Source organism: Chinchilla lanigera, unplaced genomic scaffold (genome assembly GCF_000276665.1).
Source record: "Chinchilla lanigera isolate Chin_1 unplaced genomic scaffold, ChiLan1.0 scaffold00040, whole genome shotgun sequence".
NCBI lineage: Eukaryota > Metazoa > Chordata > Mammalia > Rodentia > Chinchillidae > Chinchilla > Chinchilla lanigera.
In genome coordinates, this window is record NW_004955441.1 from 11276525 (window position 1) to 11303892 (window position 27368).

The 27368-nt window shown below is 37.9% G+C and overlaps 1 protein-coding gene across 1 annotated transcript in view; it reads left to right on the top strand.

Moving 5' to 3' along the window:
* Ppm1b (protein phosphatase, Mg2+/Mn2+ dependent, 1B) overlaps positions 1-27368 on the top strand; it is a gene marked incomplete at its 5' end in the record, with an annotated part of 62062 nt that continues 34694 nt past the window's right edge. The window contains 1 exon segment of the mRNA XM_005390941.2: positions 1-370.

A 27368-nucleotide genomic window follows, 5' to 3' on the forward strand; every position in this document is an offset into this window, starting at 1 on the left:
GTGGGCGCCTCGCGGCGCGCGGGGCCGGCGCTGCCCTCCGCGGTGCACGCGTGATTTGAAAACACCACCGTGCCCGGTGTCCCCGCCGCGCCTGCGCGCCCCGCGCCCCTCTGCACTTCCTTGTTCGCGCTGCCTGGCTCTGCCGTGTCTTCCCGGTCTCCTTTCTCGCGGGCGGCGCTCATCGTCCGTCCTGCTCTTCTTAAACCCCCTGTCTTTGTCGCCGGCCTCCCCGGCATCGTCCTTTTGGAAGGATGTCATTCTTCCTCACCGTGAAGTTCCCGACCGAAACCGCCGTCTGTACCCCAGCTCTGCCCGGGGCCCGGTAGGAGTAGACCGATCAACTTTATACGATAGATCACTTTCTTACTTTGTAAGTGTGACATTCTTTTAAGAAAAGACTCAGTAAGCATACAGTGAAAATAACATTGGAATAGTTTTTGAAACAAAGGGCTGAGTACTGGAAATAGGTACTTCCATTTTTTTGTTTTTTTTGGTTGCATGACCTCTCCTGTCAGCTTGAGCAAATCTAGGACGTTTGCCCATCCTACTTGACAAAAATGCCTTTTAAACGTTTGATAGCGACTCAGAGTCATCAGTGTGCAAGCCGTTCTAAAACAACTTGAAAACTGAAAAAAAAAAAAAAAATAGGTGTTTTGATAGTCACAGTTAAAGAACTTTTAAAATAGGCTTAATGCATGTTTAATGTATCAAAATAAAGTTGGCCGCAGTCTTATGAAAGGATTATTTAGGAATTTGAGTAGTCTTAATACTGTGTAGCTATTTTGGGAAGATCATTCTTTTTCTGCTAAACGTTTACATGTACTCTGATGTGAGAATTACTGAGGTTTATTGTGGGATTAACACAGGAACTCTTTTTATTTGAGCTACTGCATGGATGGAGAAGTGGGAAATTGTTCAGTGTAAGTCACAGTATGTTCTCAGAGATGGGAGAAACATGCCTTCGACGCCGAATGCTAGTAGATATTATTTCATTTACTTTCTCTTGTGTAACAGCGAAGTTCCTATTGTTGGCCTACTTTTAAATAGAGCATTTTAAAATAGTGAGGCTAGTTCTAATTATGACAATAGACTTTTTCGCGTGTACAGTATATATAGGCTTTTAGAAAATACATAGCTGAAGTAATAAACTTGTAATTGTCAGAGAGATGCTTGTATAAGTCTCCTAAATGGATAGTGTGTTGTTATAATAAAACTTTTAAAATCTTATTTAGGACAGATTTTTTTTTCAGGAATTTTTTTTAACTTTGCCTCTTTCTCTCAATGACGTCTTTGTCTTTTTTTTTTAAATGGTTGTTTGTGTTTTCTCTCTTCATGCGTTTTTGTTCTTGTGAAGTCTTGTAACAGTTTCTGTAGTGGTCTTTATGTCGTTGTGTTAGCATGGAGTAGTACGTTTTTATTAGAGCTTTCATATCCATTAGTTAATATTTGCCCCGTTTCTTGTAGATTATCATATGGATTTGTTCATGTGATGGTTCTCAAAAGTGACTAGGAGAGCTTTCACTAGCTGTATTCTTAACCCTGGGTGTCTGATTTCTCTGAAGACTCTAGGAATAGGTGAGGCGGCTTTTCAGTTTGTCTGGTGGTCATGTCAGCGAATGCTGTTTTATGTTGGTAAGTCACAGATTATAATTCCTAAATCCTTTAAGATTACGTCATCTGAAGCAATGGTGTAGTGTCTAAATAGCTGTGCTTCGAAGAACAGCTGGTTCACAGGGTCAGAAAAAGTGGTTCTTGTTGGAGGTTACAGTATTTTCCCATAATGTACCATTTTTAGGAGGTCTTGAGTTAAGCTGTGTTGCTGTCTCTTGGCAAAATTAGCCATATTATCACTGAGTGATTATAGAGATGCTTTAAAAACTAGTTGACCCAGCAATGGATTGCACACATACCCTTGTACTACCTTGGCCAGCATTTATGTATATAATACTGGGAGTGAATGTTATTTTGTTTTTCACATTCTTTTGTGTTAGTTATACATATACTCTATATCTTATGGATATTTATAAATAATAAAGTATTTTGATACATTATTTAGCATAAATAGTAAAATATAAAAAGGTGGCCCTTCATAAGATACTAATAAAATATATAGAATTAACTTTTTTTCTTTTTTTGAGACAGGGTCTTGCTGTGTAGTTCAGGCTGGCCTTGAACTCAAACTCTCCGTGATCCTCCTGACTCAGCCTCCAGTGCTGGGATTTACAGGGGTGTTCCATAGTGCCCCGCCAAAATTTTTTTTTTTTTTTTTTTGTTTTGGTTTTTCTCCGGTACCGGGAACCAAACTCACGACCTTGCGCTTGCTAGGCAGGCGCTTTTTGCTGCTGAGCTAAATCCCCAGCCCCAACCCCCGCCAAAATTAACTTCTTAAAATACAATACTTGGTATTTTACATTTTGCTGTGAAATATGCCCTTCAGAACTGATTTTAAGGGAAATAAGTTGAAAAATAACCAGTGGTATCACAGTAATGTTTTGTTTCAAAATTCTAACAGGGAAGTTTATTCAGATAGTGGGTTAAAGTGGAAAAGAAAAGATTAGTGCGAGCTGAGGGTGGTGGCACACACCTGTGATCCCAGCACTCAGGAGGCTGAGGCAGGAAGATTGTTATGAGTTTGAGGTCATCCTGGGGTGACCCTGTTTCAAAAAAAAGAGAAAAGATTAGTGGAAAGAGAATAAGAGAATTAGGGAGAACATGGTGTTTCTGGATTTTCAAGTGATTCTTCCTACTACTTGATTCTTTTTACTTTAGTGGACTAATTTCAAAATTGGAATGAAACTGAATACTGCTATTTATTTTGACAGCTTTAAAGCTTTGTTGTAGGATGTATCTGATATGTCACATCAGCAGACTTGTTAAAAGGATTGATGAGTTAAGGAATATGAGAAGATTCCTAAAAACTGGGTAGACCCCACATCTCACTGTCTTGTACGCAAAAATAAAGGTAGATAGAGAAGATTTGGTAAATGATTAGTTTTGGTAGTATGTGCTGGACAGTTGTAAAATGTGTAAAATGGCAAGGCTTCTCACCAGCTTCTATCTAGCAGCTGATCTAACAGTTATAGAATAAGTTACCTGAGCTTCATAATCTATTTTACTCCCCGCCCCCATTGGGGTTTGAATCCAGGACCTTCTCACTGAGCTACTGTCCCAGCCCATTTTCTGTTTTTAAATTTTGATACTTGCTGGGATTGAATTTTTGCTAAATTTCTCAGGCTGGGGTTGAATTTTTGATTCTCCTACATCTTCAGCATCTCTCAAATGCTGGGGTTACAGGCTGTGCCACGACCTGGCTAACTTTTGGGCTTTTTTGACCAAGTATATTAATGTCTTTGATTAGTCATTTTGGAATCTTTTTGCAAATAATACATTTCTCATGTGATTTTTAAAAATCTCTGATTTGAAAGATGAATAATTTTCAGCATTGTCTGTTTTTTCCATAAAGAATACTACCATGTAGGTCAATTTCAATTTTTTTTTTTTTTCCGGTACTGGGAATTGAACTCATGACCTTGCGCTTGCCAGGCAGGTGCTGTGCTGCTGAGCTAAATCCCCAGCCCGCCAATTTCAGTTATTTGACAAGGTAGTTGAATCAGTGTTAGGATAAAACACCCTTCATTAAATTTTTGTAATGTTAATGCAGTTTTCCACAAGTGCGCTCTTATTTCTCAGACTGTTTCAAGAGTTTGAGGTTTAATTTTTAGTAGCAGTGTGTCCTAGGAAACAAATGTCATATGAAAGTATATACTTTTTAAAGCTTTGTTTTAAATTTATGTTTTGTTTTATTTCTCTTTGGTTTAATTTTAACAGCAGATGTCAACACATTGCTTTTCTTTTTTTTTTTTTTGTACCCGGAATTGAACTTGGGACCTTGTGCTTGCCAGGCAGGCGCTTGTACCGCTGAGCTATATCCCCGGGCCAGCACATTGCTTTTGAATTGTGGTATTATGACACAAGAATTCCCAGGTACTTTTTTTCTAGTAGCTATTGTATGACTACATCTACAATGTTATTTTCTGGCATAGCATATTGCTTTTATAATGATTTTCCTTGTAATAACTTGTTTAACTTGAACCCGGTAGCTTAATTTTTATTTTTAATGGTAGTGGTGCTGGGGATTGAACCATAGGCCTCTTGCTCATGCACTGTACTGTAGCTGTATGTCTGTAGCTGTATTTGGTAGTTGTAGCTCCAACTACCAAATAGTTTTAATATTATTGTACTTAAAATTGATTCAGAGTTTTCTTTTGGAGTATATTTATTGACTTCACATTGATTTATTTCTTGCAAGTTAAAAATCAGGGTGTTTAGAAATAGCATTACTTGGAAAACTTGGTTTTGCTTTTTTGTAACCAGAAGATCCTGTCAGATATGGTCTGACACTTACGGAAAAGAGAGAAAGAAACACTGGAAGCTGTCCACTGACCAGTAAGGAGTTTGTCTTACTGTTAGTGATTGGAACAGTTACTGACATTGATACAGGAAGAAGGACATCTGTTTCTAGGATTGTTGTGATTTTGTCTATGTAGAATGTCCTTTGCTTAAGGATAGGATGTAAGTGAAAAGTACATTGTATCACACATCTGTAACCCCAGCTCCTGGGACACTGAGGCCGGCGGGGATTGCGGTGAGTTCAAGGCCAGTTTGAACTATACAGTAAGACTCTGTCTCCAAAAAAAAACAATTGTGCTGGGTGTGGTGGCGCACACCCATCCTAGCACTTGGGCGGCTGAGGCAGGAGGATCATTGTGAGTTCGAGGCCAGCCTGGGCTGCAAAGTGAGCTCAAGGCCAGCCTGAACTGCATAGTGAGACCCTGTCTCAAAAAGACAAAAAGAAAAATTGTATCATAGAAATAGGGAAAACCTTTTCTTTTATAGAAAACTATTAAAATATGGTTAGGTTCTCAGGTACGATCACATTTTTAATATTGAAAAATTTAAGTTATATTTGGTAGGTGGTACATATCTGAGAAGAAGCAGGTTCAGCAAAGGATATGTAGATGGTTTAAGGGTCTGACGGATTTCAGAGCACTTTTAAGCTTGGAGGTAATATCACTGGTTCTTAAATCTGATTGCATTTTGTTTTCATGATGTGGATATTAAGAGCACTCCACATTGAAAAGGGATAGTTACTAGATGTTCTTAATTTAACTCAAAGCAACTTCTGATGATAGACTGTATAGGAGATCAGGTTTAGATTTGGGAGGCTTGCTGTTACTTTTATTTACTCTTTTGAGAAGCAAAAAACAATGTTAAATTTTAAGCTGTAGCTCCTCATTTTCCTGCCTTTTTTTTTGAGACACCATCTTACTGTGTCTCAAAAGGCACAGTACTGAGGCCCTGGCTGGCCTCAAACTCTGATTTTCTTGCTTTAGCTTCCCAAGCAAGTGGGATTACAGGTGTGCCACATACAGTCCCTCATCACTCTTGCTTTCATTGTGTGCCTTCTATATGCAAGGCCTAATTTCAAGCTAGAGTCTGAACAAAACAGACACAATACCTGCCCTTACATTTCTTTTTTTTTGTTTGTTTGTTTTTGTTTTGGTACTGGGAATCGAACTCAGGACCTTGCGCTTGCCAGGCAGGCACTTATGCCTCTGAGCTATATTCCCGGCCCAATTCTTTTTTAAAATTTTTTTTTGTCTTTTTGAGGCAGGGTCTCGCTATACAGTTCAGGCTGGCCTTGAGCTCATTTTGTAGCTCAGGCTAATCTTGAACTCACAACAATCCTCCTGCCTCAGCCTCCCAAGTGCTGGGATTACAGGCGTGTGCCACCATGCCTGGCTCCTGGCTCAATTCTTATAGTTCTTTCTTAGTTTACATTACAGCTGTGCTCCCTTGGTGGCTGGCTTAAAAAAACTGAGTGGAACATTTGGGTTATATGTATTTTCTTCTATACTTTAAAGCCGTAATTTACGTTTTACTAGTTTTTGTTTTGTTTGTTGTCTCACTGTGTTGCCCAGGCTGGCCTCAAACTCCTGGGCTCAAATGATCATCCTGTCTCAACCTTTCAAGTAGCTGGGATTAGAGGCTCACACCATCATGCCTCCTGAGCATGTATTAGGGAAAGGAAAGCAAGAAGAGTTTCTGTAATTGGATAAAAACTTGAATATGTTAGGAAGAAAGGGGAAATAGTGTTGTACCTACAAGGAAGAATATTGATTTCATGTTAGAATGGGACCCAAAGAGAAACATGAATCCTCGCTTTATGCAGATGTGAGGGAGGCCTGGAGTCTTCAGGTTTTTCTGTTTACTGTCCAGTCTTAGTTAGATGGACTTTGAGTTCCTGAAAAGGGCTGTGGGAGCTAAGGTGGGGTAATGGGAGGCCAGTGATCAGGACTTTTAAGTCTGGTTTAAGTATCATCTTGAGGTGGGGTAAGACCCTGTGTTAAGTCCCCTGCCTGACAAAAATAAATTGTAAGATGTATGTTGTCATTTGTGTTTGAAAAAGATCTTTTCTCTTCTTACTTGAACACAGCTGAGACATTAATGGCTGATCAGCAGTGTGTCGTGATACTGGTACTACTTGTGACTCCTGCTTTTGTTCTCTGGTTATTTGCCAATTCTGCTGCTTTATTTTCTGTGATTATTTGCCAATTCTGCTAAAAGGTGGTGGATAGAGGCGGTTTGTTTTAGTTCTTCTCAAATTGTCTGTATACTTTCCATGACCTCCCTTGATTCCAGAGTTGTGGTGTATCATCAAAGTTGTGTCTTTGTTTTTCCTGCGCTGTAAGTTTCTGGGGGAGGTTGCTCCATTGCACTTAAATGTGAAGGAAGTGCTTAGTTTCTGCAGTTTGGTAAAGGTGTTTCTTCTGTTTACACAATTGTTGCACACCTAAGCCTGAAAAATCTTTTTTTAGAGGGAGGAAAAATCATATCCTCTTAAAAATTTCTTATTAATACATGTTTGCAGTACTTAATATTTACATTCCTTATGTAGAGTTGGTACATATCTTCATTCGTTTTTCATCCCCTTTCCCTCCCTTCCAAGCCTGAGAAATCTTTGATCTTTTGACTTTATTTTAATTTTTAATGATCTTTTGCTTCTATTTGTGAGTCAGTTTAATATGATTTTAATTGCTAGAGTGAATCAGATTCCATTTTTACTTTAAAACAAAGCCAATTGTGTCAAATTCGGTGTTTTTAAGTATAAAAATGAAACATTAGTACCACTCCTGACCCAAGAGACCTCATTTGTTACACTCAGATAGATCATCAGATCAGTAGTTTCACTTTTGCAGGGGTGCTGGGGATTTGAACCCAGTGCCTTAAGCATGCTAAGCAAGTGCTGTAGCACCAAGCTATACCCCAGGCCTCTTATAGTTGATTTGGTTAATATAAGTTAAAATTTTATTAAAGATTTAGTGATTGGTGATTCTAAACTTAAGGAAACTGAGTTTCTTTTCAACTGTTCTAGAATGTTTTGAATAAAAATGTAAAAGTGAAATAACTTTTTAGCTTAATATATAATAGTTCTCAGTTATATCCCCTGCCTTTTGTTTCATAAAGTACCTCCAGCTCCTAAGGGTAGTACAGTTTCAAGGATTAGTAATGATTAATGTTTCCATTACTGTTCTTTCTTTACATCTTGAATTGTTTTTGCAGTGATTGGCTATATTAAAATAGTATCTTACCTAAAACATCTACCTTTTCAGATTTAGTGATCAGTGGGAATTTGTGTAGCTGGGTCTTTGTGTCTTTGTTCAGATTTATACTATATGGCTAAATTATGGAGTCAAGTATAAGGCATGTTTTGAATATAAAGAAATAGAGATGAATAGTCAGTTATATAGAGCTAGCTGGTATCACATTAATGCTGCATTTTTAAGATGACTGAAAATAATCCAGTAGGTGAAAATAAATGGGGTATTGAATATGTTGTCAAATAGTGTAGTTAAAAAAGCTTTGGGAGATGCTAGACGGCAGTAGTTTCAGGAGTGTACTTTTTTGTGGGGGTGGTGTTCTTGCTGTGCCATTTAGGTTGGCCTTGGACTCACTGTGTAGCCAGTGCTGGCCTTGAACTCATGGCGATACTCCTGCCTCACCCTCCTGAGTGCTGGGGTTACAGGCGTGTACCAGCACATCTGGCTTCAGGAATAGACTTGAAAGATGTTTTGAAGGGTTGGCATCTTCTCAACAGCTATAGATACATATTTCTTAATTGTTGTTACTTTGTGCTTTCAAGTAATACAGTAGCTGCTTAGCATTGTTTACTTATGTCTACTCATAAATTTATATTAAGTATAAGAAGGCTTTGTACTTGGAGTAAATTATATTTCTGGAAAAAGCTCCAGAAGGAGGATGTTGATTAGGACCACTGACTAAAGTTGACACTTGGATTTGAATTCCCACTGCACCACTCATAAATGGGTGATTTAAAACAAGTTACTCAGTGTTTCTAATCCTCACTTTTCTGGTTTGTAAAGTGAGCATGGTAGTAGTATATTGCATAAAATGGTTGGGATAAGATAATCTACATGAAGTTGCTATCATAGAGCCTGGTACATTACAATTGCTAACCTTTATTGAGTGTTTTCTGTCGCTGTTTCTACTATCAGTATTCTTCCTACAAAACGATACTTAGTAAGTTTAAAAGAGTACAGTTCTTAAATTGGAGAGCAGAATAATTCTGTGACTTCTGAGTTTTTATGGTAAGATTTAGTAACCTTGACCGTTAAAGCAAAGGATTAGCCTATGTTATATCTTGAGGTTCTGGATGTAAAATGAAGAGTTCTGTTCTAAGATTCTCATTTTGTTTTTGAGTTTTTAATATTTATTGAGTGTTTATAAAAGATCAACATTTTGATGGACTGGTTTTGGTGTACAAAGTCTAAAAAAGAACATTGGAAATAAATTCCTATATGAGTTACAATGAAAATGTCAATACCACTCTCCAAAAATATCTTTACTTGAGTTATCACACCTAAAGCAGTCTTCACACATGACAACAGCGCGTTCCACACACCCACATCGCTTACACTGACAGCACATGCCTTTTGCTTTCTGGGCCATTTTGTAGGACATACTTGACATCTCTGTGGTCCTGGTATTTTGTCAGGAGGTTTTTATTATATTGTATAGGTAACAGGAGCATAAAATATAAATAAAATTAATTATTAAATTCTTAATATATATTGCTTGTTTAGAATAGACATCATTTCATATCAGCTGTGTACTTATAAAACGTGAAAGGTGACATGAGAAATAAAAATCTATGCTACTACTGTGTAAACACAAAAGTTTACCACAGAAATAAGCTTTCAACTGTCACACCCAATACAGACTTCATCACCCAATGCAGACTCCATACATACAGCTGCACATTCCATACACAAGTGTTGCTTATGTTGATAGCACGTATGTTTTGTTTTCCTGTACTTTTTGTAGGGCACAGTTTACATCTTTTTTGTTTTCCTGCTGCTGTAGTAGGTCTTTGTGATGCTGCGCCTGCCTGCTCACCTGTCAGCTCACCAGTGTGCTCCACAATTTTTTTGTGTAGTTCCTGGTAGAAACATTTTGTTTCTCCTCTGCTGTAGATGGTGTCTAACGAGCTCCAGTCCCAATCCTCTAAGAAAATTTCTCTGTGATATTTTGCACTTGTTTTCTTTGTAAATTATCAAAGTATTTATGCCACACGTTTAGGATCGAGTAAAACACAACCATTGGCCAATGCTTTGTGTTACAAGTGACACCGTAGTTGCTGCATAACTCAACAGCATCTACTCCACATTCAATTTTGTTGTTGAAAGTTTCCATCTCAGGCTCCCGTTTTGTTGAGGTTTCTCTATCAGTATTTCCATCATGGTGCAGTGTTGACATCAGCAGTACCAGTTTGCTTTTCTTTGCCATTTATGAGGCCAGCACTATATCTTTCTGAAATCCAAAGATTGTACTATGCATTCTTGGTTTTGAAATTGTAGCATTTCATTTGGAATTTCTGCTTTGTTCCTGTGTACAGTTTCTGCTGGTCAGCTTGTGCTCTATTAGCAAATGTAACAGCAATTGCAAACTGGTAAACCAGTTGTACGATTCACATTCCAAGTAGTTTGGGAGATGGGAGCAACGAGTCTGTTCACAACATCACTCGCTTGTATGAATAAGGACCTGATGGCTGAGCTCCGGGAGAAATGTCTAAGTTGAAAGCATAATAAGATTGTCACTTTCTACCAAACTATAAGCCACATAAGAGAAATCACTGTGTTAGTTTTATATGCTAATTTATACATGTATCAGTATTGTATTCTATAAATATTTGCTAATTCTTTTTTTTTTTTTTTTTTTTTTGGTACTAGGAATCAAACTCAGGACCTTGTGCTTGCCAGGCAGGTGCTGTGCAACTGAGCTATATCTCAGCTCTAATATTTGCTAATTAAAGTTTTCCATAGAAGTAGAATCTTTTAGGAAGAGGTAGGAAGAGGTTTACATTCCTCCTTGAGGATTTAATGCTTTTAAAGGTATCTTGCTGTTCACTTTTATTTATTCAGTGAATATTTTCTATCAGAACTGGCACTTTGTGAAACAGAATTATTTTGAGACTGCCAGCTGGGGAAGGAGGGATCAAAACAAGGATGTGAATAATCACATAAGGTAAAAAAGTAAAAAAGCTACCAAGGAGTTGTAGGTGCATTAAGACTAAAATGAATACAAGCTAGAGAACAGTATTAATTAATCAGAGGCTGTAATCTCAGAGGTTGTGCCTTGTTGCTCTTTTTTATTATTTGGTTACTTGAGGGTGGGTCTTGCTGTGTAGCTCATGCTGGCCTGGAATTGTTAAGTCTTCCTGCTTCAGCCTCCAGGTGCTGGGATTACAGGGGAGGGGCCAGTATGCCCAGATTATTGTCACTTGGAGAAATTAGATGTTTAAAAAGGAAAAACTCAGTCAAGAACTTTAGGAAAATTTCTTTGGGGGAGATTTTTATATAGAACCTTGAGAATTTTAGGGACAAGTTAGGACTACTTTAATATTTCAGGGTGTGATGAATAAAAATTAGTAAACTAAAAGTCACATCATACAGCATTCTTTCTGCCTTTTTATTATGAAAAAAATTAATTTATAGAATATTTTAATAGTACACTGGATATAGTACCTATGTAACAAACACCTACATTTAGCTGTATTTTGTAATTGTGTCTGTTTTAGTCTGTTTGAGCTGCTGTAATACCGTATAGACAGGGTGTCTTATAAACAGAAATTTATTTTACACGATTTAGTCCAGAAAGTTCTAGGTCAAGGTGCTGGCAGATCTGGTGTCTGATGAAGACCTCTTCCTGTTTTGTAGATGGCCATTTTCTGGTCATATCCTCACATGGCAGAAGCAGCTAAAGCAGCTAAAGAGCTTCTTGGGGTCCTTTTTATAATTAAGTCTATTCATCAGGGCTCCTAGTGCTAGGAATTAAGTCCCAGACCTTGCTCATGTTAGGCAAGCTCTCTGCCATTGAGTTACATTCCTAGCCATTTGGCACTAACTGCTTTTTTTCTTTTTTGTCTTTTTGAGACAGGGTCTCACTGTTCAGTTCAGGCTGGCCTTGAACTCACTTTGTAGCCCATGCTGGCCTCGAACTCATGGCAATCTTCCTGCCTCAGCCTCCCGAGTGCTGGTACTATGCCCAACAATAAATGCTTTTAAGATGGGTAAGATTATGCAGTTAATTGCCTAGCTATGTTCTCCCATAAAGTGTATACAGCTAGTGTTATGTATAATCTATAAAATCACATTAAAAACAACTATTTCAGACAGGGTGTTATAAAAAGTTCTGCTGTCGCTTAGTGGTGGAGTGCGTGCTTAACAGGTGGAAAGTCATGGTTTTGATCCCACACTCACACAAATAATACCTGAACACCAAAGTACCCATCACCAAATTTAGTCACACAGAGATCTGTCTGTAGGTATTGTATACTAGTGTTTTAACCATTTACCCCATTCAATTATTTAAATATAGGATGACTAAAAATTGCGTATTTTTTCATTAATTTTTATAATATAACAAGAAATGTAAAAACAATCTCATCAACAAATGTATTCAGTTTTTTTTTATGTGTAGTATAATTTTAAAAATTCAATACACAACACAATATTACAATCTGGTAGTAGTAGCTAGTCTCTTTCTGAATTCTTTTTGCATTGTTGTTCTTTCTTTGAACAGCACACTTTACACTGTGGTGTTGACCTTTCCTTTTTTCTGTGGGTGGTGTAATTGCAGTAAAATGTCAACCCACTAAACGGTGAAGACCTTGATGAGGGACGTCCTGGTTGGTGTTTTGCTGTCCCGTATTTTTCAATTATTTGGTCTGTGAGACCTAATTTAAATTGTAAACAACTTTTTGAACCCCCTTGTTTTGAGTGAGTCAAACAGGTTCCATATTGTTTGGTCCAGAAGGTGCATAAGTATTTTATAATGTTTCTTCCTCACTTTTTGATTACAGGATAGCTTGTTAGATGTGGGTCAACTCTTTGAACGACACCCTAAAATTATTTTAAACTTTGACCACTATTGGAATTTTTTTTTTAGTTTCACATTTAAGAAAAAGAATACCTCCATTCTAGGCAAAGAAATTTCATATTTATGCCTGTAAGATTTAGTCATTTAAACAAAAATCAGGCAAATAGAAACTACAGCAAATGATACTGGCAAATAAAAGGAGAAATTGAAATGGTCAACAATCATGTAAGAGTGTTCACCGGCCCTCATCAATAATAGGAAAATGCAAATATCCTAATAGGAAAGTCACAGTGCACAGGTGGACACAACTTTTTCTGTCTTTTTTTTGGTACCAGGAATCAAACTCAGGACCTTGCGCTTGCCAGGTAGGTGCTTATGCCACTGAGCTACTGAGCTATATCCCCTGCCCACCTTTTTTTGTCTTTCCATTTCATCACACAGACTTTTCCTCTCTGATATGCTAACATTTCTTCTTCAGGTTTTTTTTTTTTTTTTTCTGATCTTTTGTCACTTTCTGTTCAGTCTCTGTCCCAAATGTGTCTGTTTTGTATTGTAAAAATATCACTGAGTTCTGGAGAAGTATAAAAATTATATCTAATATACTTATGATAAGAGTTTTTATAGATTGTAGCACAGAATTGTAGATGGTCACAAATTAAATAAACATGAATTAGTAAAAAAAAATCCAGACCTTATTAGATTTCCCAAAAAAAACCCATCAAGGGCAAATACAACATTCTAAATAAAAAAGTATGCAAGAAAGAGTTGATATAAAGCAAATAAGCAGGGCCGGTGGCATGGCAACTGCCTGGTAAGTGTGAGGTCCTGAGTTTGAGTTCCGGTACCGCACCCCTCCCCCAGACATAAGAGAGTGTCTCGTGCAAACAAGAACTGACTCTTGAAATGACATGTGCCTGAACAATGCTCGGGATAGTCAGTATGTAAACAAACAAGCTGCCTGAGTGATACTTGAGATAAACTGTTACGTGATTAAGAAGCTACACATTATCATATGTAGAATATCTTCCTATTTCTCTTTTTTTGCTTTTGAGACAGGGTCTTGCTAGGCTGGCCTTGAACTCACTGTGCAGCCCAGACTGGCCTTAAACTGTGTTTGTGAATGTTTAGGGGTTAGATTGTATATTTAAAGATACACAGGCTGCTAAAATTTTTAACTTACAGAGCTCTAAAAGAATCCCAGAAACATTTAGATTGACGCAAATGCTTGGCAGGATAGGGATAGTATGTGAATGGTCATGACTGTGTGTGGGAGGTGGGGGTGGCTGTATTATACTTACACAGTCCTTTGAAAAATTTGTTCTGCTTAATCTTGCTGGTCTTTTGTCAGCCCCAACACTAAGGACCTATAGAAAGAGCTAGGCTGAATGATTCTAGTCTAGAGACAGATGTTCTCAAAAAGGGTTATATGGCTAGACTAATGGGAAATAGGAGCTGTTTATCAGGAAAAAAAGCAAGCGATATAAATTCATTAGTGTATCCTCTGTCTGCAGTAAGTTGGTATAATTGGCTGGATGTTTTAAATGTGAATCACCAGAAGTTAAAACTGCTGGGAATAGGGGCTGGGGATTTAGCTCAGCAGCACAGCGCCTGCCTGGCATGCGTGAGGTCATGAGTTCGATTCCTGGTACCGGAAAAAAACAAAAAACAAACAAACAAGCAAAAAACTGCTCGGAATCAAGGACTGCCTGTATTTAGTAAATGTCACAGTAGATGGTAGAGGTTAGTCAGTGTTCTAATAGATTTTTAGGTCTCTGCTTATTATTTATTTCTGGAAATATCCTTTAAATTACCCTGTATTTTATTCAGCACCTGCCAGGTACCAAGTTCACAAGTCAGGGTAGGAAGGCAAAAATGTTAAAAAGAATATGAATGATTGTGTAATAGTGGTGAAAGGATGGGATGAAGGACTGGGGGTGCTATCAAGGAGAAAGTATTATTTCATAGACAGCTGGAGGGATTTGCTACCTAAGTAAAAAATTCAGTAAAGCAAATGGACTGTGTGGTGGGAACGAGCATGGCTTGTATGTGTGGCAGGTTAGAGAAGATTTCTGATAGGTAAATTCAGGGTGGGTTTTTGTATTTAATGTCTTTTGAGGAATGGGAACCCATTACAGCTCTTCTGGACAGCTAGGGTTTGTTAAGCTCTTGGTAATATGTAGGGTGAATTAGATGGACGAGACAAAGTTACAGGCCAACAAGGAGGCAGGTAGAATAGGTAGTGATGCTCGAGATAAGGATGGGACGGTGAGAGACACTTAGATGGGACTGATGGAGCATAGAAACTTAATGAGTAGTAGTTTGATTTATATCAGAATAATTATGGCTTATGCTCCAGATTACAAAGAAGAATGCCATTATTAATACAGATATGTAGATTGGGATATGGGGGTGTTTTGGGTACAAAGGTGAAGTTTTTAGTTAGGTTGCGCTTGAAGAAGTGTAGTATTTCCAAGCTTAATGGTTAAAATGTAGACTCAAATATATCCAAGAGGTCAGTGTAGAAGTGTTAACTGGAGCAGTGAGATGATAGAAGGCAGTGTTTTTGGTTGAAGATTACCATATCAGGAGTCCAGAGGCTGAAGGAAAAAGAATAAAAGTAAATGATTTTGAGTATTTTGAAAGTTACTGTAAGTGTAAATGGTTTCCGGAAGGGAAGAGTCATCAATAAAATGAAATGCTGTGAAGAGCCTTATTTGGATCATACTGATGTGTGGTCTAATTCTGCCAAGTAGCCTTGAGTGGTTGTCCAAGCAATACTGGTCGTTTGAGGACTGAGCTGACTATGCATTATGAGAGACAGCCTACATGAAATATTCTAGACATGGTGGATGTTCTACAACCATATTCTCTGGTAAAATAAATTCTCTTGTGGGTATTAGGATTAACGTATGTTAGAATCGTGTCCTGTCCCACTTCATAACTTCTCGTGAGCACAGCCCTAAATGGCTGTCAAACCCATGATTATAATTTCCTTTAAAAGTCTCATGAAACCTTGGCTGTCTTTTATTTTTTCTTCCCTAATTTGCTTTTCTGTAATCTGGGTCTGTTTATCTGTGAGGGAGAGAGGACAAAAAGCAGCTAACAGTTAAACCATGTAGCCCCAAATTTATCCCATTCTCGTTCCTAATGAAAAACTGTTGAGAATAAGAAGTGCAGTTACTTATTCCTGGGCTTCTTTGCTGAAGTTGAAAAGGTGATCCTGGGCTGGGGATATAGCTCAGTGGCACAGTGCTTGCCTGGCAAGCGCAAGGTCCTGAGTTCAATTTTTGGTACCAAAAAAAGGTGATCCCTTGTCATTATGTTTGAAATCAGTTTTTTAGGAAAAAAACTAAGCTTAACATATGGTAAAATCCAAGGTAGCTTTAACCTTTTTTTTTTTTTATTCAAGTAGATAGAAACAGGAACATGAACTCTGTGTGGTTTCAGCAGTTTTAGTTGAAAAATTTAGTGTTCGGGGTAGAATTACTTCACCTTCTGATATTAAGCTTTAAATGGACGTGTGTAGATAGTGGGTATATTCTTGTAGACCTAAACTGCTTTCTTGGGGCTTTGCCCTAGTCTTTGTTCAAGTCTATTAGAACTTAAAATTTTAAGTCATAAAAAACAATTAGAAAGGAAAATAAGCTAATAGTAAATATAACAGGCGTGAATCTCGTGGTTATGTTAAATGAAAAACACAGGCACCGAGGAGTGTCTATAATGTGTGATTTCATCTATGTGAAATTTTAGAAAAGGCAAAGCTGTTGACTACAGATCAGTGATTACTCTAAATCTGGGGAGTATGGGGGAGTTGACTTTAAAGGGATATGAGGATTTTTTTTGGAGTGATGGAGATACTGTGTTTCCATATCTTTATGTGGTGGTAGTTACACAAGGTATACAATTGTAAGAACTCATCAAACCTAATATGTAAAAGTGAGTGTAATTAATTATATGTTAGGAGTCAAAACCAAACCCCAAGGCATCTTCAGCAATAGGGACAAGTTGCACAGCAGAGTGGAACTTTATGGAGTGGGTCACATCTAATAGTCTAAGGTTTTTGTAGTGGAGTAACTTTTTGATAGTGTTAATGATAACTTCTCTAATCTCTTGACAGGGAGTTAAGAGAAGGTAACTCAGACAAATGAACTGATTTTAATGAACTTTAAGTAGATTCCAATTAAAATTTTATGATAAATTCTAGTTCAATTTTCTGATTTGCTGTTTCAGATGGCAAAAGGATTTCAGAAATGAAATCATTATAAACATCAGGTATTTTCTCATCTGTCAATTTGTATGTGCTTGGTTGATCTGGAACATGAAATTTCTGTTTGAAAGCGTCTGCTCTTATGTGTTTGGCTGGTTATGACAGAATCAGGTGTGACTAATGGATCATAATGGTAACGGTGGTAGCTACCATTTTTAAAGCATTTCATGCTGGGCACTGATTTAAGCATTTAACCTGCATCATCTGTTTCAGCTACTGTACCGGCTTTGTGAGGAAGGTACTTTTTTGTCCTTGTGTTTAAGATGCAGCATCAAGGGTTTGAGCAGTGAAGTAATTAGGCCAATTAAATAATAGAGCTGGCTTTTGGATTCAACTCTATTTTGTGCTAAAGCTCACACTTAAAAGACAGTGTAAGAGGAGAGGTATTAGGAGAGAAAAGGTGGTAATTTAAAAGAGAAGGGCATAATGTGATTTTGCAAATTCTGTGACTCACAGTAAATGGATCTTTGGATGCCAAAGAATCTGGGATTTCTACCGTGACAGCCAGGAGCGGTGGGCACAGGTTTTCAACTAAAGGCGCCGTTGGCCGTTGGAGATAAGGTCTGTGCTGCTCCCAGGGCCGTTCTTGCCGCAGGCTGGCTCTGCCCTCTGTAGACCCATTGTTACCTCTGTCCTCATGTCACTGTCTCAAGTCAGGTTCCTCTTAGAGGCCTCATGGGAACAGTATTCCCTGAGTTTTGCATATTCATCCTAGTTGTTTATGCCTTTTTACACTTGAAAACCAGTTTTGCTGGATGTAAAGTGTGTGACAAGTATTTTCTTTCATTCATTGCAAATCTTAAATTATTTATCTTGGTTTTCTGCTTCTGGCATAGACCCCTGATAGGTGTCAAGTTTAGTTTGACTTCTTTCCCCATATATGTGACTTGGTCTTTCTGTGTAAATGAGGAAAGGATTTTTTCTTTTTATTTGTTTATTTTTGCAGTGCTGGGAATTGGACCCAAGAGCTCTAGCATGGTAGTCGAATGGTGTACCACTGAGCTACGTTCTCAGCCCTTGTCTTTCACTTTTCAAAGTCTAATAGTAGAACATGACTTGGTGTTATTCTTTCTGGATGAGTTTTTCCTATGATGTGTAGTTACAGGTGGTTTGATTTCAGGAATTTCCTTAAGTTAAAATTTTTAGCATTTGGCCTGCCATGTTTTGGCATACTTTTTTAGTGAATTTCTGTTAACTCTCTTTTGTCTGTCTGTGTTTTGCTTTGGTACAGGGATTGAACCCCGGGCCTTGCATATGCTAGGCAAGTGCTGTACCATTGAGCTACACCTCTAGCGCCTTCTCCTTTAAATTCTTTTTTATTTTAAAAATCTGCTTTCTGTCTTTCTCATTAAACGTTACCAGTTGTGTTTGTTTCTTTTGTACTGTTGTTTTGTCTTTTTGTAATAATTTTTAAATTTTTACTTTTTTGATTTTTCACTGTTGCAAATTTTTTCTCTATAACTGAGTTTGTAATTTTCTAATTGTGGTTTGATATTCTTTTGTAACTTTATTTTTTTGTTCATTTCTTTTAATGTGTTTTAACGTGTGTGAGTGAGAGAGAGAGAGAGAGAGAGAGTGTGTGCCCATGCGTGCCTTACTGGGAATTGAACCCCAGGGCTTTGTGAGTGCTAGACAAGTGCTCTAGCTATACTCCCAGAATCCCCCTTTTTTCTTATAGTTACTTTGTATAAAATTAGAGTATAAATTTTTTTGCTCATTTTTATGGAAAATTAGTTTTCCTGAACTTTTAGGAGGATAAGGTGGATGATGTATTGTATAAGTTGGGTTTTTTCCCTTAGCAGTTTCTGTTTGATTTGAGGCTTTGTCTTGCAAGCGGGCTTTTTCCTTTTTGTTTTCAGAGTTTGTAAGTCCCATGTTGCTTCAGTCAGTACCATGAGCGCTTACTGTGTTGTGCTCCCCTGCACTACTTAACCAACTGGATCTTGCAGAATCCTCTCTCAGTTTGGCTGTTACTAGATTGTTCCATCTGACTGTCCAGGGAGGGTGATGTTGGGTTTTCTTTCACCGTGGGGTCTTTGGAAGTTTGTTTGATTTCCTTCTGTTTCCTGTTGCATAAATACTTGTACCACTCAGGTCTTCACGGAAGGTAGTGGTTTTGTCACTTAGATGTGGTAAATATTGTTCATAGTCTTTGGGGGAGGATATCAAAAACTATAATACTGTTATCACTATCAGTTTAGAATATTTTCTGTGTAGGTGTTCTTAATTACTCTTCTGTTATTTCCTGCTCGGTAGTATAATGAAATCCTACCATTTCTTTGAATAATTTCCACATTCTTCTCTTGGATATTCTTCCTGTGAGGTTTTGGAAGCTAATGAGACAAAGTAGTAAGCAATACTGGTTGGAGATTTGGCTTCACAGAGTAGTAAGTAATAATGGTGGGCCTGAATGACCTAGAACTAAAACAGCAGCATCTAGTAAAGCCCCCAGAACTAACACTTCATCACTTAAATACACTGAAGGGGATACCTTTCAACCCCAGAAGAAAGGGAAGTTACTATTCAGAGAGCTTTTTGAACAAGTTATGGGAGTCAGATAGTGATTAACAGATCTGGCTTTGGACTTAGGCTGCCTGAGTTAGTGTCTTAGTTTCAACACTATACATTTTAGAAAGAGGAAACTTTTTTTAGTACCAGGAATCGAACTCAGGACCTTGCACTTGCCAGGCAGGCGCTTGTGCCCCTGAGCTATGTACACCTCCCCCTTTACATTTTAGAAAGCCACTTAATCTCTCTGTATATGTTTCCTTATTTGTAATCTGAATATAGCAGTACCTTCCTTTATAGGGTCATTGTGAGGATTCAATGACTTGATGCTTGTAAATGTATTAGAACATTTGCTAGCGTGTGGTAAAAATATAATAACTGTCAACTGCTCTAAGTTAACCTTGGTTGTTCTATCTAATAGGACTCATCAGACCTATTAGCATTTGACATAGTGGGTCACTTGCTCTTCTGTAAATGTTTTTCTTTTGCCTTCAGGGGTGCTAGCTACTCTCTTGCTTTTCCTGCCACAACTTTGATTGCTCATTCTTAGAAATCTTTACTCATTGTTTTCATCTTCTGACCTTTAGGTTTTAAATGTTAGAGTGCTCTAGAATTAATTTTTCTTCTCTATTTGGATTACACTCTTTCTTTTTGATATTTAATTATTATCTAAAGACTCCCAAATTTATATCCTTAGCCCCGGTCCCGCTCTGGACTTATGTTTCTGTATCCAGCTGCCTACAGTATCTCCACTTGAGTGGGTAATAGGTATCTCTAACTGAGCACGGGTACACAACTGACCACAGGATGTGATAAAACACATCTTTGTGTTTTACTAGATGCTGCTGTTTTCCTAATTCAGGGCTTTTTAAGCTGGGGTCTGTTAATCCTCAAGGTCTATAGAAAAAGGGTCGTCATGTTTTCCTTCTTTCTTTGCTTCCTTCTTTCCTTTCTCTGTTTCCCTTCCTCCCCTCCCTTCCCCTTCCTTCTTCTCTCCCCCCTCCCCCTCCTTCCTTTTTCCCTCCCTCCCTCCCTCCCTTTCTTCCTTCCTTCCTTCTGACAGGGCCTCACTTTGTAATGCAAGCTGGCCTTCATCTTCCTTATGTAGCCCAGGCTGGCCTCAAACTCATGGCAATCCTCCTGCCTCAGCCTTCCAAGTGTTGGGATTACAGGTGTGGGCCACCATGCCTGGCTCATGTTTTCATTTTCATTAATCTGTTAATATTTTCATTAATCCCTAACTGAAATTTGTATTTTCTTCATGTAACAGTGAAGGTGTAGATCACAGTAGTGTGGCAATACTTTTTGACTTGGCTTTAGAAAGCATATTTCTGTGTCACATTATAATGGTTGCTGAACTGCTCATCTCTTTGGAGTTACGGTACTGTGTTAGAGGTGCCAGTAGATACTGTTACGGTGTTAATGAAAAAGATGTTTGTCTGGGTTTCATAGTAATTGATTATTATATCCATTTTATGCTTTCTTAACTTCTAACTCCACATAATTAGTTTTACTTCTTTTCACATTCCATTTACAGTTACATGTCCTGAAATCAAATAGTTTTTGTTTGCAGTGGTGGGGGTTGAATTTAGGACGTGCTTAAGCTACATGCGTGGCCCTTTTAAAAGTTGTATGCATGTATGTACTAAGGATTGAACCCATGGCTATATCCCCAGCCCTTTTTTACTTACCTACCTAACAATGATGAATTTCTTTTTCTCCCAGATAAAATTTGCAGGGAAAGCAAAATACCAGTCAGCAATGTTATATGACTGCCTTTTTTCTTATAGGAGGCTTGGGAAGGGATTAAAAAGTGGTATTACTGCCTTGAATTTGAAATTTCTGGGCTGGTGGTATAGTTCAGTGGTAGAGCACTTGCCTAGTATTTGCTAAGCTCTAGATCTAATCTCTCAGCACTACCAAAAATAAAAAAAAAAAAAATTTCTAGTTAAGCTTTTGAGTTGGGAAAAGTCTAATTACTGTTATAGCCAATGTCTCTCACAAATTAATTTCACAAAATCTGTGACTTACTAAGTTGACTTTGTCATTAATCTTACTTTTGAGGGATTCTTAAAACTTCTGGCCTTTTCCCATGAATGTCTTTGCTTCCAGAGGTGGGTATGGTCAGTGTCTATTTATCTAGCTGTTACAATAAAACTGTAAAATATTAATTACTTAAGTCAAACTCTTTTGAGCTTTCATCTGTTATTATTTCAAAAACCTGCAAATTGCTAGGGACATAGCTCAGCAGCACAAGTGCCTGCCTGGCAAGCACAAGGTCCTGAGTTTGATTCTTGGTACCAAAAAAAGGAAAAAAAAAAACAAAACCCTGCAAATGCCACAGATGTGCTGGAGAAGGGAGAATTTCTGGTTTAATTCTGAAAGTATTAAGGGTTGGAAAAAAGGATGAGAGCCAAATGTTGTATTTACTGACAGGGGTGGGTTCCTTTTTCTTCTGTCATTCAAGCAGTTCAAATTGTTATTTAGAATTTGATGCACATATTTATGAGGATTGAAGCCCTGCGTTGGTGTTAATAGTATGTTACTTTACCCCCAATTTTTATTTTTTATTAGTACATTTTTGCAGTATATAATGATGACATTCCCAATGGGGAGTTGGTACATGTGCAAAACGCATCAGTTTTATTATTATTTTTTTAATCACCTTCCTTTCTCTTCCCTTTCCCCTCCCTCATCTCCTGATCTCCTTCCCATTTGAGAAAGGTCTGTCTTCCTACTTGCTATTATCTTTAGTTTTTTGCTCTGTGTAATGTCGGTTTCTCATATAAGAGAAACCGTACAATATTGAAGTTGGTGTGTCTCATTTATTTCACTTAACATTATGGTCTCAAGGTGCATCCGTTTTCTTACAAATGACTCAAGTTAATTCTTCTTTAATATTAGGGTAGTGCTTCACTGTGTATAAATACATACTCTTTATCTGTTCATCTATTGATAGACATTTAGGCCATTTCCAAGATTTAGCTATTGGGAATTGTGCTGCTACAGACATGGATATGCGTGTATCACTTTTTCTGGTTTTGTTTTTTTTCCGGTACTGGGAATTGAACAGATGACCTTGCGCTTGCCAGGCAGGTGCTGTGCCGCTGAGCTAAATCCCCAGCCCCCGCGTGTATCACCTTAATATGATGTCTTTAACTCTTCTGGGAAGATATCTAGAAGAGGAATAGCTGGGTCAAATGGAATTTCTATTTTTAGGTTTTTGAAGAATCTCCATACTAATTTTGAAAGTGGTTGTACTAGTTTACATTCTCACCTCTTTAAACATGAGCTGATTATAAATTTTACTACTACGTCATTTAGTTTGAGCTGATTATAAATTTTATTACTACGTCATTTAGTTTGGCAACTTTTTCTTCATATTGGGGATCGAACTCAGGACCTTGTGCTTGCCAATGTTTTGGCAACTTTTTAATAAAAGTAGTTAATCTAGGTACTATGTTTAGCAGTCGGCTGGGACTGAAGAGTACTTGGTTAAGTCATAGAAACATTTGAAACCTTAGAAGAATATGCAGACGCAACTAAACTTTGAAAATTGGCGCCGGGCGTGGTGGCGCATGCCTGTAATCCCAGCGCTCGGGAGGCTGAGGCAGGAGGACTGTAGCAAGTTCGAGACCAGCCTGGGCTACACAGTGAGCTCGGCCAGCCTGAACTGCATAGCGAGACCCTGTCTCAAAAAGACAAAAAAAAGGGGGGGGACACTGTCCTATGGATTTATGTCTGAACTTTCTAAATTCTCATAATTGCTCTCTAAAGGTATTATTCCTGTTTTATAGAAACAAGCTTTGGAAAGAATAACTTGACCAATGTCACTTAGCATATAGATGATATATCCAATTCTAGGATTCAAATTCAGACAGTGTGGCACTAGAGTCCTTGCTTTTAACTGCGAGTAGGTGGATTGAAGGGATAAAGAATTTTAGGAGATACTGGCTGAGAACTTTCCAGACTCAGGGAAACCTGGAGGATCTGACTCAGGAGAGTCATCTGGTTGGAACTGCAAAGTTAAGTATCTAAAAATTAGGGTGCTTGGCCAGTGATCTAAGGCTAGATGCTGTCATATAAAATTAGTAACATTTTATATTCTTTCTGTATTGAATTATAAATTTTTAATATTCTGGCTAGTTTGAACAGAGCATGTTAATATTGCCACTTTGAGGTCTGTAATTACTATTTGATATCAGGAAGTGTGCTTCCTTTAAATTTGTTTCTGAAAGTTATTTTTTATTACGTTAGAACTGGTGAGGGGGCTGGAGCTTGAACCCAAGGCCTGGTGTGTGCTCAGCATATGTCTTCCACTGAGCTACGTACCCCTGGCCCAATATTCTGTCTGTCTGTCTTGTCTGTCTGTCTATTTATTTTTGAGGCAGGGTTTCATTATGTAGTTCAGGCTGACCTTGAATTCACTGTGTAGGCTAGGCTGACCTCGAACTCTCAATGATCCTCCTGCCTCAGCCTCCCAAGTGATGGGGATTGCAAGCGTGTGCTACCACGTCTGGCTTCTTTATTTTTAACTGTTTACACAGCCATTTAGTAATTTTTCAGTTAAACATTATCATGTGATTTTCTTCTATGAAACCTTAGGGGAGTATTTTGTCCTTTAATTTTGTGGATGTTCTAGAAGTCTCACCATGCAAGTTGGGTTTGTGTGTGTGTGTGTGTGTGTGTGTGTGTGTAGATGACTTAATAATCCCCAAAACCTTTTTAAAAAATACTTTAATTGTGGTAAAGAAGCAACTTACCACCTTATTATTATTATTATTATTTTTTTTTTTTGGTGGCACTGGAGATGGAACCCAGGGATCACACAAGGTGAGCACTCATTCTGCCACGAAGCTGCCCCTCCAGCCCTGTTAACCGCTTTCACTTATTTGTTCAGTAGACTTAAACATATCTGTTTTGTTTTTGTTTTGTTTTTTTGTTTTTTTGTTTTTTCTCCGGTACCGGGAACCGAACTCACGACTTTGCGCTTGCCAGGCAGGCGCTTTGCCGCTGAGCTAAATCCCCAGCCCCAGACTTAAACATATCTGATTACCCTTGGCTGCCTATACTTTTTCTTAAATATAAATAAAACATCTTCCCTATCTTGAGAAAACAACATGTGTTTTGTTTGTGTGAGGGGAAATGGAGGTTGGTGGTTTCCTGTGGCTGTCAGTCGTGCCCCCTTCTGTCTGATGCGTGCTTCCATTTGCTGTGACCGTGCACGTGTTGTGTCTGGGTTCTCATTTTGTCTCAGATTGCATGCCCAGTTCTAATTTGTTGAATTGCTGATCTTTCTTCCTTTCTGTGTCATTTATCACCATGCTCTCATCCACTTCTCATGTGTGTACCATCTTTCTACCGTGGATTGTTTTTTAAATTGAGACAGGGTCTCAATACGTAGCTTTGTAGTTCAGGCTGATTTTCAACTCACTAAGTAGCCTAGGTTGGCCTTGAACTTTCAGTACCACAGATTTTTAGTATTTCTTGCCATTTAGTGGCATACTTTGTTCCTCTGTGTTCTTTCTCCTTTTTATTGTTTCATGTTTTGTAACTTTAAAAAAAATTCCTTCACTTTTTCTGGAAAAATACCCAGAAGGGGAATAGCTGGGTTAAGTGGGTCTTGTAATCCTAGTTTTTTTGCAGTCTCCACACTGATTTCCACAGTGGTTGTACCAGTCTACGCTCGCACCAGCAGTGGAGTAGGGTTCCTTTTTCCCCACAGCTCCTCCAGCAGTTGCTACTGGTTGATTTCGTGATGATAGCCATTTCTGGGGTGAGGTGGAATCTCAGTGTTGTTTTAATTTCCTATCATCTTGTTTTGAAATTCTGTATCTTTGTTTTGGTCGTTGTTGTTACTATTTTTGTTACTATTTTTTTCTCTTTAAAATAACAAAAAATTCCTTCACAAACATTTTGATGGATTATTGGGAGGAAAGGCTGTGTTCCATCTATCTTGAACTAGCAGCCCTTTTATCAGAGGGGTGATAACAATATGAATGATGATTTTCATAACAAAATATTTCACTAAAGTTTAAGCTTCAGTAGGGTATTTGTGTACAGGTTGCAAGTTTTCCCTTTTATTTTGAAAGTAATTTTAAAGAATTCCCAGAAAATTTAGTGAGCAGATAAGTGTAAATGAGTTGATTTTTTTTTTTTTTTTTTTTACTTGTAAGTGTTAGACCAAGCATCTGTTAAAACAGAAGTGACATTTATTTTGACTAAACAGTTTCTGTTGTACATATGTGTTTACATAGCATTTTCACACTGTGACTTTGAACAGAGCAAGTACCTTTTGGGGGGCAGGGATTTACTGAGTTTTACTGTAATGTTGTCAAGGAAATAGGTATTAAGGAGTGGGTGATAGTGAGAAAAGTTGGTATAGAATTATTGTGTTGAAATGAGATTTTACTGAGTCTTGAATTTTTAAATTGGCATATGTGGCTTATTTGAGTAGTGTTGCAGCATGAAAATTTAAATTGATCCTTAAGGGTCTGTGTTTCTACCACCGAGATTTAACAGATACTAACGTTTTGGTATTTGCTTCAAACTTCTCTCCAAAAGGAAGAAAATGTTAACAACTTGAACTAAATACTACCATTCCATCACATTTCTTCCCTAGGAGTAACTGCTATCCCTGACCTCAGATACTCATCCCATCATTTTTGCCACTTTCTGAAGCAGTTCTGGAAGTTATCACATGAGTGTCTTTGGTTGTACTGTCATAGGTGCCTTGGTGTCTGAATGCATTCAAAATGTTTACCTTTCTGTCATGGTTATTTTGACTTTGGGGAAGAGCCAGAAGCCACATGGTGCCAGATTGGTGAGTAATGCAGATGAGGGCCCACAAATGTTTTTGAAGCCTGCCTTTCCGTTGGATGGCAGTCAGTACTACTTTTGTTTCTCAGGTTGTCCATTGAAAGAAAAAATGTGTTTGATCTACCGTAGGCCAAAGAATGGTGACAGTTTCTCAGAAATAGAATCACTGGGTCAGTTGACAGTTATTATATAATCATGGTATTTTTAGGATCCATTTCTCAGCCTCACTAGCATGATTGGCACAATTGTAGATGGAGCAATTTTCCATAGACACACTACCCTTGTTTTGTCCAACACTTTGGTTGGAATGACTTAACTAAGGCTTTTTTTTTTGCTTCTCATCTTCAAAACAAATGGTCAATGTTGAAGTAATTTTAGATCTGTAGAAAAGTTGCAAAGATAGTATAGAGAGTTTGCTATTTAAGTTCTCATGTTACTGTGCTACATTTGTCAGAACTTCAAAAACCAGCATCTTTACTATTCCTTTACAAAAGCCCTGACTTTATTTTGGATATTATCAGGTTTTCTAGTAAGTTCCTTTGTATCGTATTTTTCTCATTTGTAAAATAATACTGTCAAAGTGCTAGCCTTACTAGGTTATTACTAGAATTAAGTGATATAATATGTATTAATATCTGAATATAACTTTATTTTTTAAAAGCATCATTATTGTAATTTATATTGCTTACTTAGTCAAAAGAACAACACAGTAGTCTTGTGGATGAGCCCTGAGGCATCTCTGACACCACCTCATTCTTTTTTAGGAAGCAGGTGGAACTGACAGATTGTGCAGTTCTTAAGTAAGGCACACCAGTAGCTCTGTGAACCTCTCCAGAGAGTATGCCAGCTGGAGAAAAGAGAATTGTGCAGTATCTGAATGTCTTTATTGAGGTTTTACTGGTTTACTTTGTGTAAAGATTTGTTTACATACACAGTACTGGGAATTGAACCGAGGACTGCTTGCATGCTTGGCAAGTGCTCTATCTTTGAACCACATCCCCCAGCCCTTTTCATTTCGTTTTGTGACAGGGTCTTACTAAGTTGCCCAGACTGATCTTGAATTTGCAATTCCCATGCCTCGTCCTCCTGAGTACTTTGGATTACAGGCATGAGCCACCATAACTAACTTGTGTAAAGATTTTTGGTTTAAGATCATGCTTGTGTGTGTGTGTGTTTGTTTTTGAGAGAGTCTCACTATATAGTACAGACTGGCCTGAGCTCACTTAGGTAGCCCAGGCTGGCCTCCAAGTCATGGTGATCCTCCTGCCGCAGCCTCCCAAGTGCTGAGATTTGGTTTTTTGATAATTTGTTTTTT